This window comes from Vulpes vulpes, chromosome 6, assembly GCF_048418805.1.
Source record: "Vulpes vulpes isolate BD-2025 chromosome 6, VulVul3, whole genome shotgun sequence".
Classification (NCBI taxonomy): Eukaryota; Metazoa; Chordata; class Mammalia; order Carnivora; family Canidae; genus Vulpes; species Vulpes vulpes.
In genome coordinates this window covers 50,198,685-50,212,725 of record NC_132785.1, presented here as the reverse complement: position 1 = coordinate 50,212,725, position 14,041 = coordinate 50,198,685, and the positions used below count along the sequence as shown (strand labels likewise).

The 14,041-nt window shown below is 36.6% G+C and overlaps 1 protein-coding gene across 4 annotated transcripts in view; it reads right to left on the bottom strand.

The window, feature by feature from the left end:
- Nucleotides 1-14,041, bottom strand: part of PCCA (propionyl-CoA carboxylase subunit alpha) — a 391,732-nt gene that overhangs the window by 73,037 nt on the left and 304,654 nt on the right. The gene's annotated exons all lie outside the window — the stretch shown is intronic.

The window sequence follows — 14,041 nt, the reverse complement described above, 5'->3', positions numbered from 1 at the left end:
TATTATTAATAGCCAAATAACCTAAATGTCCATCAAGTGGTAGATGGATAAACAAAATATGGTATGCTTATATGATGCAATATTATTTGGCTATTAAAAGGAATGCAGTACTGACATAGAAGGTCATCACAAAGGACCACATATTATACGATTCTATTTAACATGAAATGTCCAGAATGGGCAAATTTACAGAGATAGGAAGTAGATTAGTACAGTTTGGCTGTTCTTTACAGAAGACTCACAGCTGCCCTGGAGACTTCCTGGTTGTCACAATTTCTTGGGCTAGCACAGATTGCCTAAAAATCCACCAAATGTCACATCTTTTCATTAGTGTAGATTACTTTATTCCACTGGTCAAGGAATGTATTGAAAAAAAATTTTGAAAAAAAAAAAATTTTTGATTCCCTAAGAAATTAGGGTGGGGGGAATGAAACTTGGAGCTTCATGGACCTGTCAACAATTAGGAATGAAAGTAATGAAAATATACATAAACTCTGGTTGTCCTACTGAAAAAAGAAACATGCGGGATGCCTGGGTGGCTCAGCAATTGAGTATCTGACTTCAGCTCAGGGTGTGATCCCGCAGGCCAGGGATCAAGTCCCACATCGGGCTCCCTGCATGGAGCCTGTTTCTTGCTCTGCCTGTGTCTCTGCCTCTCTCTCTTTCTCTCTGTTTGTCTCATGAATAAATAAATAAAATCTTTAAAAACAAACAAATATGCTCCAAGCGGCAGAGACTGCCAATGCCAAGTCTGGAACAGTTGGAAAGGGTAGCAGATTCCAGAGGTACATTAGATAAAGTTGTCCAGGAAAGAGAAGATGCCTTAAGGCTTCTTCAGACTGCTCAAGAAAAAGCTAGACCTCATGCTTGGATAAGAGACATCTTTGTTTTTTTTTAAGAGACATCTTTGGAAGATCCATCTGGCACAAGTTCAAGAAGTGGCTACACCTTGGTATCTAAGTAACAGTTACAAGAAATGATTCCTTGCCATGCCTTACATGGGGCATTTTGTCAGACTGAGACTAGAGAAGCAAGCCCACATTAAAGCCAATAAGAAAAGTTTAGGGGAAAAAGTAAGAAAAATTTCTTCAGAAAGAGTTTCCACATCTTTCTGAAAGTCTTATCTAATAAGTCTGAACTCTTAACTTTCTATTTTGTTCTTCTTGGATAATAGTCTATATACAAAAGTAAATATATGTTAAGTGGTTTCGGAAAGAACTTGTGACAATTTATTTATCGATTTGGTCCAAGTGTTAATATGTCATGCTAATTCTAGAAGTGGTTGTGCTTCTACCAAACTTTGAAAAAAATCAGGTATATAAAGCACATATCAAACTCCTTTTAGAAAGGAAAGAAAGGAGGGGAGAGGGAGGGAAAAGAGAAGAAAGATAAGGGAGGACGGGAGGAAGAAAAGGTGGCTGCCAAGGAGCAGGGCTGGGAGGAAATGAGAAATGACTGCTAATTAGTATGGGGTTTCAAATTTTTGTGTTGGTGAAGATGTTCTACAAGTGATTGTGGTGATGACTGAACAACTCCGTGAAGAGACTAAAAAATGCTGACTTGTGCATTCTGGGTGAACTATGATGTGTGAATTCTATCTCAATAAACCTGTCATAGAAAGTTAGCATTTGTTTAAAGTAACAAGAGGGACAACACAATTCTTCTATGTCCAGAGGGCAGTGAAAATAGACATAGCCCCATGTTATGCATGTATTTGTAAATAAAGTAAGTTCAGAGTAATACAATATGATTTATGCATATCTTGTTTTAATTTTAGTTTGCAAGAAATGGATAACTAAATAGTTCATTGGAAGCAAATTATACTTTTTTTCCAGAAAATTCTCACCTGTAAAATTGCTTTATTTATTCCTAACCTGTTCTTCAAAATTCTTTCTTGTGTTCCTCAGAAAAGGCCCAATGACTTCAAAGATTCCACAAAAAATAAAGCAGTTCTAACTAAGTAGCTATATGGTTTGTTTGTTTTTTAAGTTCCCAGATGTAACTCTGGAGGGAGCAGTAGCCTGCACTCAACTGCATGCCATGAGCTATCACAGATATATTCTTATTTTGTTCCTTTTTAAAAAAGTGTAGGTTGGGGCACCCGGATGGCTCAGTGGTTGAGTGTCTGCCTTTGGCTCAGGTCGTGATCCCGAGGTCCTGGGATCAAGTCCCGAATGAGGCTCCCTGCAGGGAGCCTGCTTCTTCCTCTGCCTATGTCTCTGCCTCTCATGAATAAATAAAATCTTTTAAAAAATTAAAATATTAAAAAATAATAAAAAGTGTAGGTTTACTAACCCCAATCTTTAAGATCACTCAAATCATAGAACCCAGAGCAAATCTCCAGAATTCCAGCTAAGCCCCTGGTTCCTGATTGAGGGAAGTTATGCCAGTCAGAAGGAAAGTAGATTAATGCACAATGACAAAATGGTTAGCTCCCCCCCCCCCGCAAATATTGCCCCCAGTGACCCAACACAATAGTAAACTGACCAGCACACTCAACATAGTGTGGTATAGTGCAGAAAACTCAAAATCAGTATTTTTATCTATTAATTTCACTTTTAAGAATTTAACCTAAGGGAAAAAGTCATGAGTAGGCAAAAACAACAACAACAAAAGACACCCATAGCTACAAAAATGACATCACAGTTGCAGTTTACAGATTCTAAAATCTTCAAGCAGGTTAAATGGTTAAAGTGGTTAAACAAATTATGGTATAATCCATGCATCCATTAAAAAATTTGAGACACTAAAAATGTTTATAGTATATTTCTAAGTGCAAAAATAAGGAACAAAACAATAGGTCGGGAATACATCATGTTAAAAACTTGTATATGTTAAAGATAAAATTCTAGCATAAATAAAGCACATAAAACAGTTAACTATTATTTCTGGGTGGAAGATATTAGTTGGCTTTTTTTTTTTTTTTGGCTTACCTATTATTCCTATTCTTCCAAATGTACATATATAATTTCATAAAGGCAAAAAGAGAAATGGTACAGAATGGAACAAAATCAATTATCTCCCTCAATGTCCTAAGGGATTAAGAACTAAGTCTTGAATCCTGGGTTCTGACACTAGCACTTCTACTTTGGTCACCCATCCATCGATCCATCCATCGATCCATCGATCCATCGATCCATCCATCCATCCATCCATCCATCCATCTATCCATTCATCTGTCCATTAACTATATTGAGTTGAGCACTGCTAGCTGAATTAAAATTCACCCTCTGGGAGACTGAAGGAAAAAAGAGAATTCTACAATAAATTATAGGGGCATCTGGCTGGCTTAATCAGTAGAGCATGGGACTCTTGATCTGGGACTGTGAGTTCAAGCCTCACATTGGGGATAGTGATTGCATTAAAAAAGGAAACAAAATAAATTATATTTCAATATGATAAATCCACAGTACAAAACATACAAAGTATTACGGATAAGAGGCAAACCAGCTAAATGCCCAGAAAGGTCAAGGAAGATTTGCAGATACACATTAGAGCTGGGGACTAAAAAATTAGCAGGCATTCTCCAAAAAGGAAATAAATGAAACACTTTGGTTGGATGGGACAGTGTGCGTGAATTTCAGATTAAGAAAAAGCCTGGTGAGTTTAAGGTGTGGTGAATGGTTCCATACGGCCAGAGATAGGTTTGGCTGCTGGAGTAAAGGGGCATGAAAGGAAAACCAAGAAGGAATTACAGAACAGAGCCAGGTCCCATCTTGCAGAGTTCATACTTTACAAAGTATTACCATTTAAAAATTGGGGAGTAACGTGGTTGCTTTAGAAAGATTGAAGTCTGATGTAAGGTTGAGGATACACAGGAATGAGGGAGGAGGTGGGCGGGGAGCCCAAGAAAAATGCAGCAGGTAGCAATCACTCAAGAAAGGAGGACTCAAAGGCTAGAAGTAAACCCAAAAGTAGAGCTAAGCCTGTTTCATTCCCAGAAACTTATAATTTGGAGGGCAAACAGATCTCAAAATCTACATTTTGTTTTACTCATGAGGAATAAAGGTGCAGGGATAAAAAAGTAATTTGCCTACACTACAGTAGAAGAATAAGAATTCCAATTCAAGCAGTTGTGCAGGGCTGGGCTATCTCTACTGTGTAGGATGGAATATCTCTACAATAATGGACTAGGTCATCACTTAGGACAAGGACCATTTCTTGCACTTCCTCCTTAATCCCAACAGCATGCGTATCAGTGCCACAAAATGGAAATGAAAAAAATCAATTTTCACCAAGAATTCTGAAGCTTTTCCATACCAAGAGGGACAAGAGTGACCTACATATCTCTCTCAATCTTCAATTGTCTAGCAGAAGTTTTAGCTGGGCAGAGCTAGAGGTGTAGCTGTCAAAAATTTAGGGAAAGGAAAGCTATAGAATTATGTAGACTAAGGATAGGCAGTTCAATGATATGCTGTAATTCTAGGAGTAGTGAGGAAAATACTCAGTGAAAGTATCACCATTCCTACAAACCCAAGCCTCAGCAGTTTTCTCTCCTCAAAAGCCTGAGGCAGAGATCCAGAATCCAGTCTATATTTACCAGCACAGAGTGAGCACAACTGACCACCTGTGTCATGCAGCAACACACTTAATCCTAACAGCTGTGCAGAAAGAGAAATTTTCTGATTGAAAAGTGTAGCTACTAGATTCTGGGAAGATGGCAGTGGTGGCATGGTTTCTGAATCTTCTGCAGAAACACTGAAGAGACCCAGCAGCAATAAACATCACTAGCACCCCAGATGTTATCTACAAATACCATTTCCCACTCCAAGAAATCAAGGCTTCTCAGCAGAATGGCTGATCCCGGGGTTTGGGGGCAGAGATAAAGCTGCTACATCTCATCACATCAGAAAGCAAGGGAGCTATCATAGATTGGGGCAAGTTACAAAGACTCAGGGCTCAGGAAATTCCCTGGCCAAAGCTGGCAAAATCTGACCATGAGTAAGGATTATAACTGCAATGGATTAAAGCAGACCAACTATGTTTGAAGCCATGAGTTCAAAATGGATACCAGAAACAAAATAACAGTCTAATTTAGTCACTTTTGAAGAATGACAGGGAACCAACTCTTTGGGACTGGAAAGTAAAAGGAAAGGATCCAGCATTTATCTTACGTCTTTTCTATGAATGCTGTAGTCCTGGATAACCCAAGAAACAGTTGAGATACAGTTTCTCTTTAAAGAATCAATCCTGGTAATAAATGAAAAAAAAAAAAAAAAAAAGACAACATTGAGACATCACCATTTTGTAAACCTTAATGAATTTATTGACCGAAGCTGAGTATCAATGGAGAGGTGACCAGACCTCTGTATGAGGTGTGCCACACCATTTTATGACCCAATCTTGCCAAAGATAATGGCATTTGGAATCTGATTACATCTCTGGAGCCAAATATCAATTTATAGAAAACAAAGGAGGGAGGACATGTAAAACCACACCACTGAGAAGCAATCAGCTCAGTTCTGACAATGGAAAACTGTACAGGACAAACAATCCTGTTCCTTCAACAAAAAAAAATGCAAAAAATAATTTTAAAAAATTCTATAGACATGTCCCTCTAGCTACTGTTCCCTTTGTCCTTTACAGCCAAACTCTGTAAAAAGCTGTTTCTCTTCATGGTCTCTACCTTGTCCCTTTCCATTCTCCTCTGAACCTGCTCCCATGTGTTTTTTTCCCCACTGTTCATCTGCAGTCCTTCATCAAGATCACCCACGGTATCCATGTTGCCTTACCTATCGATAAGTTGGCTTTGTCCTCATCCAGCAATGCTATGAACTGTCAATTATTCTCTCTCCCAAATATAATTCTTTCATGGACTTCAAGTTTTCTCCTACCTCCCTGAAAGCTCCTTCTTAGCCTCGTGCAATTTCCACCTGCAGGAGGTCCCCAGGGCCCAGACCTAGGCTCTCTTCTCTTTTCCATCTACTTTCTTTCCCTGTGTCATCTCATCGACATCCATGCTCCCCTACAGTTCCAATCCCCATCTTAAAACAAATCAACTTTAATGAAATATAACTTATGTACAGAAGACTACATTCCATTTAAAGTATAGAATTCAATGACTTTCTACAACTATAAGAAACCACCACTACAGTCAACACACAGAACATTCCCACCACCTCCAAAATGTTCTTCCTGCCCTTTCACAGTCCAACCTTGGTCCTTACCCCTAGGCAATCACTGATCTAATAAATGAGTTCATTTTATTCACCAAATGGATATTGTTTCAACACTATTTAAGAGAATTTCACATTAAAATTTCTTAGCATCTTTGCCAATAATCAACTGATCACCTGTAACTGGATCTATGTCTATACTTTATTCTCTTCTATCTATCTACCAATATCATACTGTCCTGATACTGCTGTTTCATAATTAATCTTGAAATCAAGTTATATATTTCTTCCAACTTTGTGTTTCTTTTTAAAAATTGTTTTGGCTCCTACGACTTTTCAACTAACAATTTTTTTGGTGGTAAGCAATATAATAAAATTTACCATTTTAACCATTCATAGGTACACAGTTCTGTGTATTAAATATATTTATGATGATGAGAAACAGATCATCATAACTTTCTCATCCTGCAAATCTGAAATTCTACACCCACTGAACAACAACTTCCCATTCCCTCCCTCCCCATAGACCCTGGTAACCACCATTCTACTTTCTGTTTCAATGAACCTGATGGCTTTAGGTGCCTCAAATAAGTGGATGTATACAGTATTTGTCTGATTTACTTCACTTAGCATAATGTCCTCATGGTTTAACCATGTTGCAGCATGTGACAGGATTTCTTTCCTTTTTACAGCTGAATACTACTCCAGTGTATGCATATACCACATTTTGTTTATCCATTCATCTGTTGGTGGACATTTTGGTTGCTTCTACCTCCTGGCTATTCTAAATAATGCTGCAATGAACTGGGGTGTTCAAATACCCCTTTAAGACCCTGCTTTCAGGAAGCCTAGATAGCTCGGCGGTTGAGCATCTGCCTTTGACCCAGGGTATGATCCTGGAGTCACAGGATCAAGTCCCACATCGGGCTCTCTGCATGGAGCCTGCTTCTCCCTCTGCCTGTGTCTCTGCCTCTCTCTCTCTCTCTCTCTCTCTGTCTCTAATGAATAAATAAAGAAAATCTTTTTTAAAAAAAGACCCTGTTTTCAATTCTTTCAGATATATATCTAGAAGTGAGACTACTGGACCATTTAGTAGTACTATTTTTAATTTTTTGAAGAACTCTCCTACTGTTTTCCATACAAGCTGTGCCATTTTACAATTTTGCCAACAGTGCACAAGGATTCCAATTTCTTTATATTCTCACCAACACTTGTTATTTTCTGTTGGCCTTTTTTGGGGGTAGTAGCCATCCTAATGTGAGATGACATCTCATTGTCAGTTTCATTTATATTTTTATGATGATGAGTGATGTTTAGCAAATTTCCCTATGTTTATTGTTTGTTTGTATATAATCATTAGAGAAATGTCTATTTAAGTCCTTTGATCATTTTCAAGTCAGGTTAGTTTTTGGGGTGCCTGGGTCACTCAGTCAGTTAAGCATTTGACTCTTGATTTCAGCTCAGGTCAGATCTCAGGGTTCTGGGATTGAGCCCCAAACTGAGGCTCCTTGATCACCAGAGAGTCTTCTGGGTATTCACTCTCTCTCCCTTTCCTTCTGACCTTCCACCCTCCCCACTCACACATTCTCTCTCTAAAATAAATAAATAAATCTTTTTTTTTTTAAGATTTTATTTATTCATTTGAGGGGGAGAGAAAGAGCATGAACAGTGGGGGAGAGACAGAGGGAAAAGGAGAAGCAGACTCCCTGCTGTGCAGAGAGCCTGACAAAAGGCCCAATGTGAGGACCCCAAGATTATGACCTAAGCTGAAGGCAGAGACTTACCCATCTGAGCCACCCACGTGCCCCTAATAAATCTAAATAAATAAATAAATAAATAAGGTTCATCTTCTTGTTAAGTGCTAATTCTTTATACATTCTAGATATTAACCCCTTATCAAATATACGATTTGCAAATATTTTCTCCAATTCACTCTATTGTTTGTGTCCTTTGATGTACAGACATTTTTAAGTTTGATGTAATTCTATTTATGTTTGACTTTGTTGCCTATGACTCTGGTGTTATATCTAAGAAATCTTTCTTAAGTCTAGTGTCATGAAGCTTTTGGTCTCCATTATCTTCTTTAGGTCTTTAATCCACTTGAGTTCATTTTTGTGTATGGCGTAAGATCTTTTGTATGTGGCAGACCCATGCTTTGAGAGAAAATCTACAGGCTTATGACTATGGGATTTATGTTTTCAATTCCCATTTGTCCTATGAGTTCAAAGTCAAAAAGAATTATTGATTTGCCTCTCCAAACCTGTTCCACCTAACTCCTATCTCAGCAAATACCACTCTCCTTCACTCAGTTGCTTACCCTTCACTCTTTAACTTCTTTCACACCTGGTATCTGATCTGTCGATTTCTCCTGCCATTTTGCCCAAATATATGTCAAATTATTTTGCCATCTTCACCACTACCACCTTAGTCTAAGCCAAGGCTTGGCAAACTCTTTCTGTAAAGGGCCATATAGTAAACATTTTAGACTTTGTGAGGCAAAATTGAGAATATTATGTAGTTAGTTACGGAACAAGAGAGAAAACAGATTTTCACAATATTTTGGGGCAATATTCATGATATAATGCCTAAGCACAATTTTTTGATAATAGTACAGTAAGGAAAATGGAATTCTCTTATCTAGGGATAAAATTGTTTTAATTGGGGCTCAAAGTTAGTGTTCTCTATCATCAAAATCAATGGCAAATATGTATCTGTTAATGCTGATCTACAATGAGATTTTACCTATTTCATCTTTTTAAAAAAAGATTTTATTTACTTGACAGAGAGAGAGAGAGAGAGAGAGAGAAAGCACAAGCAAGGGAAAGTGGCAGAGGGAAAGGGAGAAGCAAGCTCCGTGCTCAGCAAGGAGCCCAACGTGGGGCTCAATCCCAGGACCCAAGGATCATAACCTGAGCCGAAGGTAGACGCTTAACTGAATGAGCCATCCAGATATCCCACTATTTCATCTTTGATAATACCTTTTCCCACAGATAGTTACTGCCAAATACTGATGACAATCCATAGACACAGGATTTTACTCAAGCATATTCATTGTTTGGAAGGTATTTATAGAATTTTGTTAGAGGGATCCCTGGGTGGCGCAGCGGTTTGGCGCCTGCCTTTGGCCCAGGGCGCGATCCTGGAGACCCGGGATCGAATCCCATGTCGGGCTCCCGGTGCATGGAGCCTGCTTCTCCCTCTGCCTGTGTCTCTGCCTCTCTCTCTCTCTCTGTGACTATCATAAATAAATAAAAATTTAAAAAAAAAAAAAAAGAATTTTGTTAGATTACTCTCCTGGTATTTGCCTTTAGCCTAACATTACATTGTTGTTTGATCACTTCCAATTTTAGGCTAGGTGGAAGATCTTCAATTGTACAGTGAAATGGATTTTAAAATATGGCAATTTCCTTTGCTTTTGCATTGAGGTTTGAAAAAGTGCTGCTGAAACTATAGTTCACTTCTTGTTTTAACCTTTTGACAGCCTGGGAAGTATATAAAGCAGCTTGACATTAGTTGTGATTCAAACATTAATTGTTGTCAAAATGTTACTACCACAGTATAAATTTTGCATGTAAGCACTGTTTTGTCTTGTAATTTTAGGCTGAATTTGTTGATAAACATCAAATCTGCAGCATAAGCTAATTCTCCTCACAGCTATTCAATGTTGGAAAACACTGGCTGAGAGTGGTTCTTCTTGTTCGGAAAAATTTAAATCTTCATTCTGAGCTCAAAATAAATCACAATAAACTTTACTACTACTAAGCCACTGAATTTCTGTGTGATAGGGAAAACTGGGGTATTAAGGTTCCATTTAACAAAAATTCCAAAAGTACTCATAGCAAATAAAAACAAATCAATGTAGTTGTTTTTTTTTTTTTAAATCAATGTAGTTGTATTCCAGTAAAGCTGTATTTATGGACACGAAATCTAAATCTCACATACTTTCCATGTGTCATGAAATTCTATTCTACTTTTAATTTTTTCCAACCATTTAAAAATGTGATAACCACTCAACTTGTGAGCCATCCAAACACAGGCCCTTGACTAGACTTGGCCTACTCCTGGCCTCAGCCGTCAGCAACTCTCAGTTATACAACTACAATGATCGTATAAATGGCTCCTTTATTTCCACCACTAGTCCCCTGTGGTCCAACCCCCTCACAGCAGTGCTTTTAAATCATATCCTATCATTCTATTCAAAACCCCTCAAAAGCTCCACAGTGGGAACTGAATAAAACCCAAACTTTGGCCTACCAAGATTCTGTACAATCTAATCCTATCTTCTTCCAATCCTGCCTATCTTCTTCCACTCTCCTAAGCTATACTCAAGACACTGGCCTTCCCTCAGGCCTCTACACAAACCAAGGCAGTTCCTGTCTCAGAGCCTTTGCACTTGCCATTCCTGCGACTTGGGACTTTCACCCTCTAAATTTTCGCATGGCTGCCCCCTTCTCCTCACAGGTCTCAACTCTATGTAAGCTATTCAGAAACAACTTTTTAGCCACTCTAGCTAAAATCGCCTCCTACAGGTACTTTCTATGAGTTATACTGTTTTATAGCCTTTATTAACCTTCTTCATACTCAAATTACCTTACTTATGTGCTTACATTTGATATCTACATCTCTGTTGTAAATGTTGTACATGTTGTGAGGGGGAGGGGGATATCAAAGCAAGGAGGTGAAGTGGGAGGAAGAGAAAGACAGAAGTGCCCAAACCTGACACAGCTCAGCAGTAAGGACTGACATAAAAAAAAATAGGGAAATAAAATTTCATTCAAACTGGAATTTACCTCTATACAAAAAACAGGAATATACAATTTTCCCACAGTTTATGATTAAGACAATTAGGTTTTATTTTTTTTTATTTTTTATTTTTTAAGACAATTAGGTTTTAGAATTCACAAAGAACAAAGTATCAGAGCTTACAAAGAGTCTAAGACATGCCAAAACAAATAGGAACTGACCATTTGATAAGCTAGTAACAGAAAGTAAAATAAAATAAAAATTAAGACTTTTATTTTCATGAAACGTATCCCAGCCTTATTAAAATATTTTCTCCAAGTGTTTTTTACACCTTTTCCTATTTTGAGTGGCACTTCAGAGCTAGATAAAAACTTTCTTCTGTTCTTATTTTGATACTCTGCTCCAACATGCACAAAATATATACCTTTTTTTTCTGTAAAGAAAAGTATATTCAAGAAGTAAGGCTTTGATGATTGAAACGACTTCAACATTTGTGAGAATCAAGTTCATACAAAATTAGGAAAGGCTGTTCACTCAAAAAAAGTAGGACATCCACAAAATAATAAATGCTCCAAAAATATCTTTCTGGGACAATAAAATCATAGGCAATTTAACCTTTAAAAGTAATCTCACTGAAAAGTCAGAGGAAGAAATAGTAATAGTTTTCTTTTTCCCCTCACTGATTTCCAACATGATAATGTGTTGTAAAGGCCATTACTATGGGATTTGTCTTATCACTCTCCAACGTAGCTCCTTGTATTCTTTTCCACGTTTACTACAATCAGTGTTTATACTATTCAAAATTCTCTTCTGGCAGCTACTAAGATATAATTTTCTAGTAAACAGTAGAGGATAAAAAAAATATGTGGGGGGAGGAGCAGGGGAGACGCAGAATGACATTTTCCCATTACAGTAAATTTTTAAAAGCAACTCCAAATCATAAAACCAATGCCACTAGAGACAAGAAAACTGCTAAGCTTCTGGGACTCCATTACAAAAGCAGGTAGATGTGTCAAAATTAATATTTCAAATTATAGTTGTAAATACATCCCAGCTGTTAAATTGTGATTAAATTTTTCAAAGCATAGTTAAAGGAGTTATTTCTGTTCTCCTGGTGGGCTTGTTTCTAAGATGTGTAACTGTAATTGATGTTTTCAGGAATGTGAAAAGGAGATGGTTAATAATTACTCTCTCATTTCCCATTTCTTTGGGAAAAAATACCAAACCCCACTTACTAAGTTATATATTTATATATCCTATACATCCTAAATAAATGGTTTCATATTACATTTGATAACTCTAGGGTAATCACATGCATATAGTACAAAATAACAACTAATTACTTCTAAGGGGATGAGGAGAAACAGCTGAAAACATGGAAAACATTTATTTTGGGACTAAAAACAGAAGATAATCACTTTCAAAAAAATAAGAAGATGATCACTTCCCAAATCCACTTTTTTTTTGGCACTGGCAAAGAATAAGGAAACACATAAATTACTCCATTTAATTTTCGAATTAAAATATAATTAAAACATTTACTTTAGCACCTATACACATTTATTAGGATTATAACAAAAGTTGGTGCCCAGAAGTTGTGACAGTTACTTTCATCTAAAAATCTAAAAAAAAAAAAACCCTAAAAAAAAGGAAATAACTTATTTTTAACTTCCCTTACTCAAGAGGTATAAGAATCAATTCATTTTCTTCAAAAAGAGAAAAATAGGTTTAAAATTTAAAAATTATTCAAACTCTATGCAGACAAGCATTTGCAAACATATCACAGTTAATCCACAAACAGCATTACATATCTTCTCTCATATTTATGTGTTTATATATAATATTCTATATTATACCGGCCCACTGAGAATTTTAAGTTATCATGTTATATAATCTATTTAACATTGCAATCAGTTCACAAATAATCCATTTAATCTGGGATTCTGTAGTAAATAACATGACATTCATGTGGCACTATTCCAAATGTGTCTGCTTTACATAGAAAATTAGTTCCACATAGTTGAGTATCAATAAACCATTCAATGTAGAATGCACTGGTACCGCAGTCAGCTTTGTACTGTTACTTATCATAAATTTATCTTCTCCTGAAAATATTTAACCAAGAATATGAGAAATAAAAAGAAAAAAAGCCTTCAAAGCTACATCATGAATAGCTTCACCTCACACAAATGCAGAGATTGTTAGACCTTAGCAGGACCTCAAGATATTTTCAAAAGTATTTAGCTACTCTTCAGGCCTGTAGACAACCTGCTGTGAGCAGGTGGATAGAAGAAATCATGCCACACAAAGAAACAGGCCAATAGCAGTTAGTCGGCAGCTCTGCTTCCAAATGTTTAAACTACGTGACTACGTAAAATGAAAATCTAGTATGTAAAATGCTAACAAGAAACAACACATTAAATCCCAGCAGACAAATTACACTGTAAGAAACGGAAGACTATTTGAGTTGTTCAAAGTAAAACTGAAGAGCCTCTTTCGAGGTAAAAAAAGAATGCTTCACAGGAATAGAGTGTAGTCACAGAAATTAAAAAGAGAAAGAAAGTTCTATTTGTTTCATGCTAGAAAGGTGCTAGGGTGTATGAAGACGTTCAGTAAGCTCTACATGTACAGAACACAGAAAATCATTTGATCCAATACTTAATTATATGCTGTAGGGAAGAAATCATTCTGTGTATTAAAAACAGTCCTAATTTTTGTTAAAGTTCTAAAATAAAATGTGAAAAGTTCATTAACTAGATGATAAATTCATCTTCTGCTGAAAAGTGAATTTAGTTCATCTACTCCTAATTTTAAATGATAAAAACCCAAACTGTCGTTGACACAGGGAAGCATGAAAAAAATAATACATTTTTCTTCTACAAGCACTCTTATTTAGGAAAGGTTTTGTTTATGAGTTAACCACTAGTCACATGTGTCTACTGGGGACTTGAAATGTGACTAGTGCAATTAAGAAACTAAATTTCCCATTTTATTTAATAGTAAGTAATTTAAAAATAGAAGCTGTGGAATACACTTTTCTTTACATATGATTTCATTGTTCTGGTACGACTATATTTCACATTCATCATTCTGTTGCTTGAACTGTTATCAGTATATTCTTACATGCATGTCAGGCGTGTTGTTCCTGATACCACATTAATAATTTTTTATATTATTTTGTC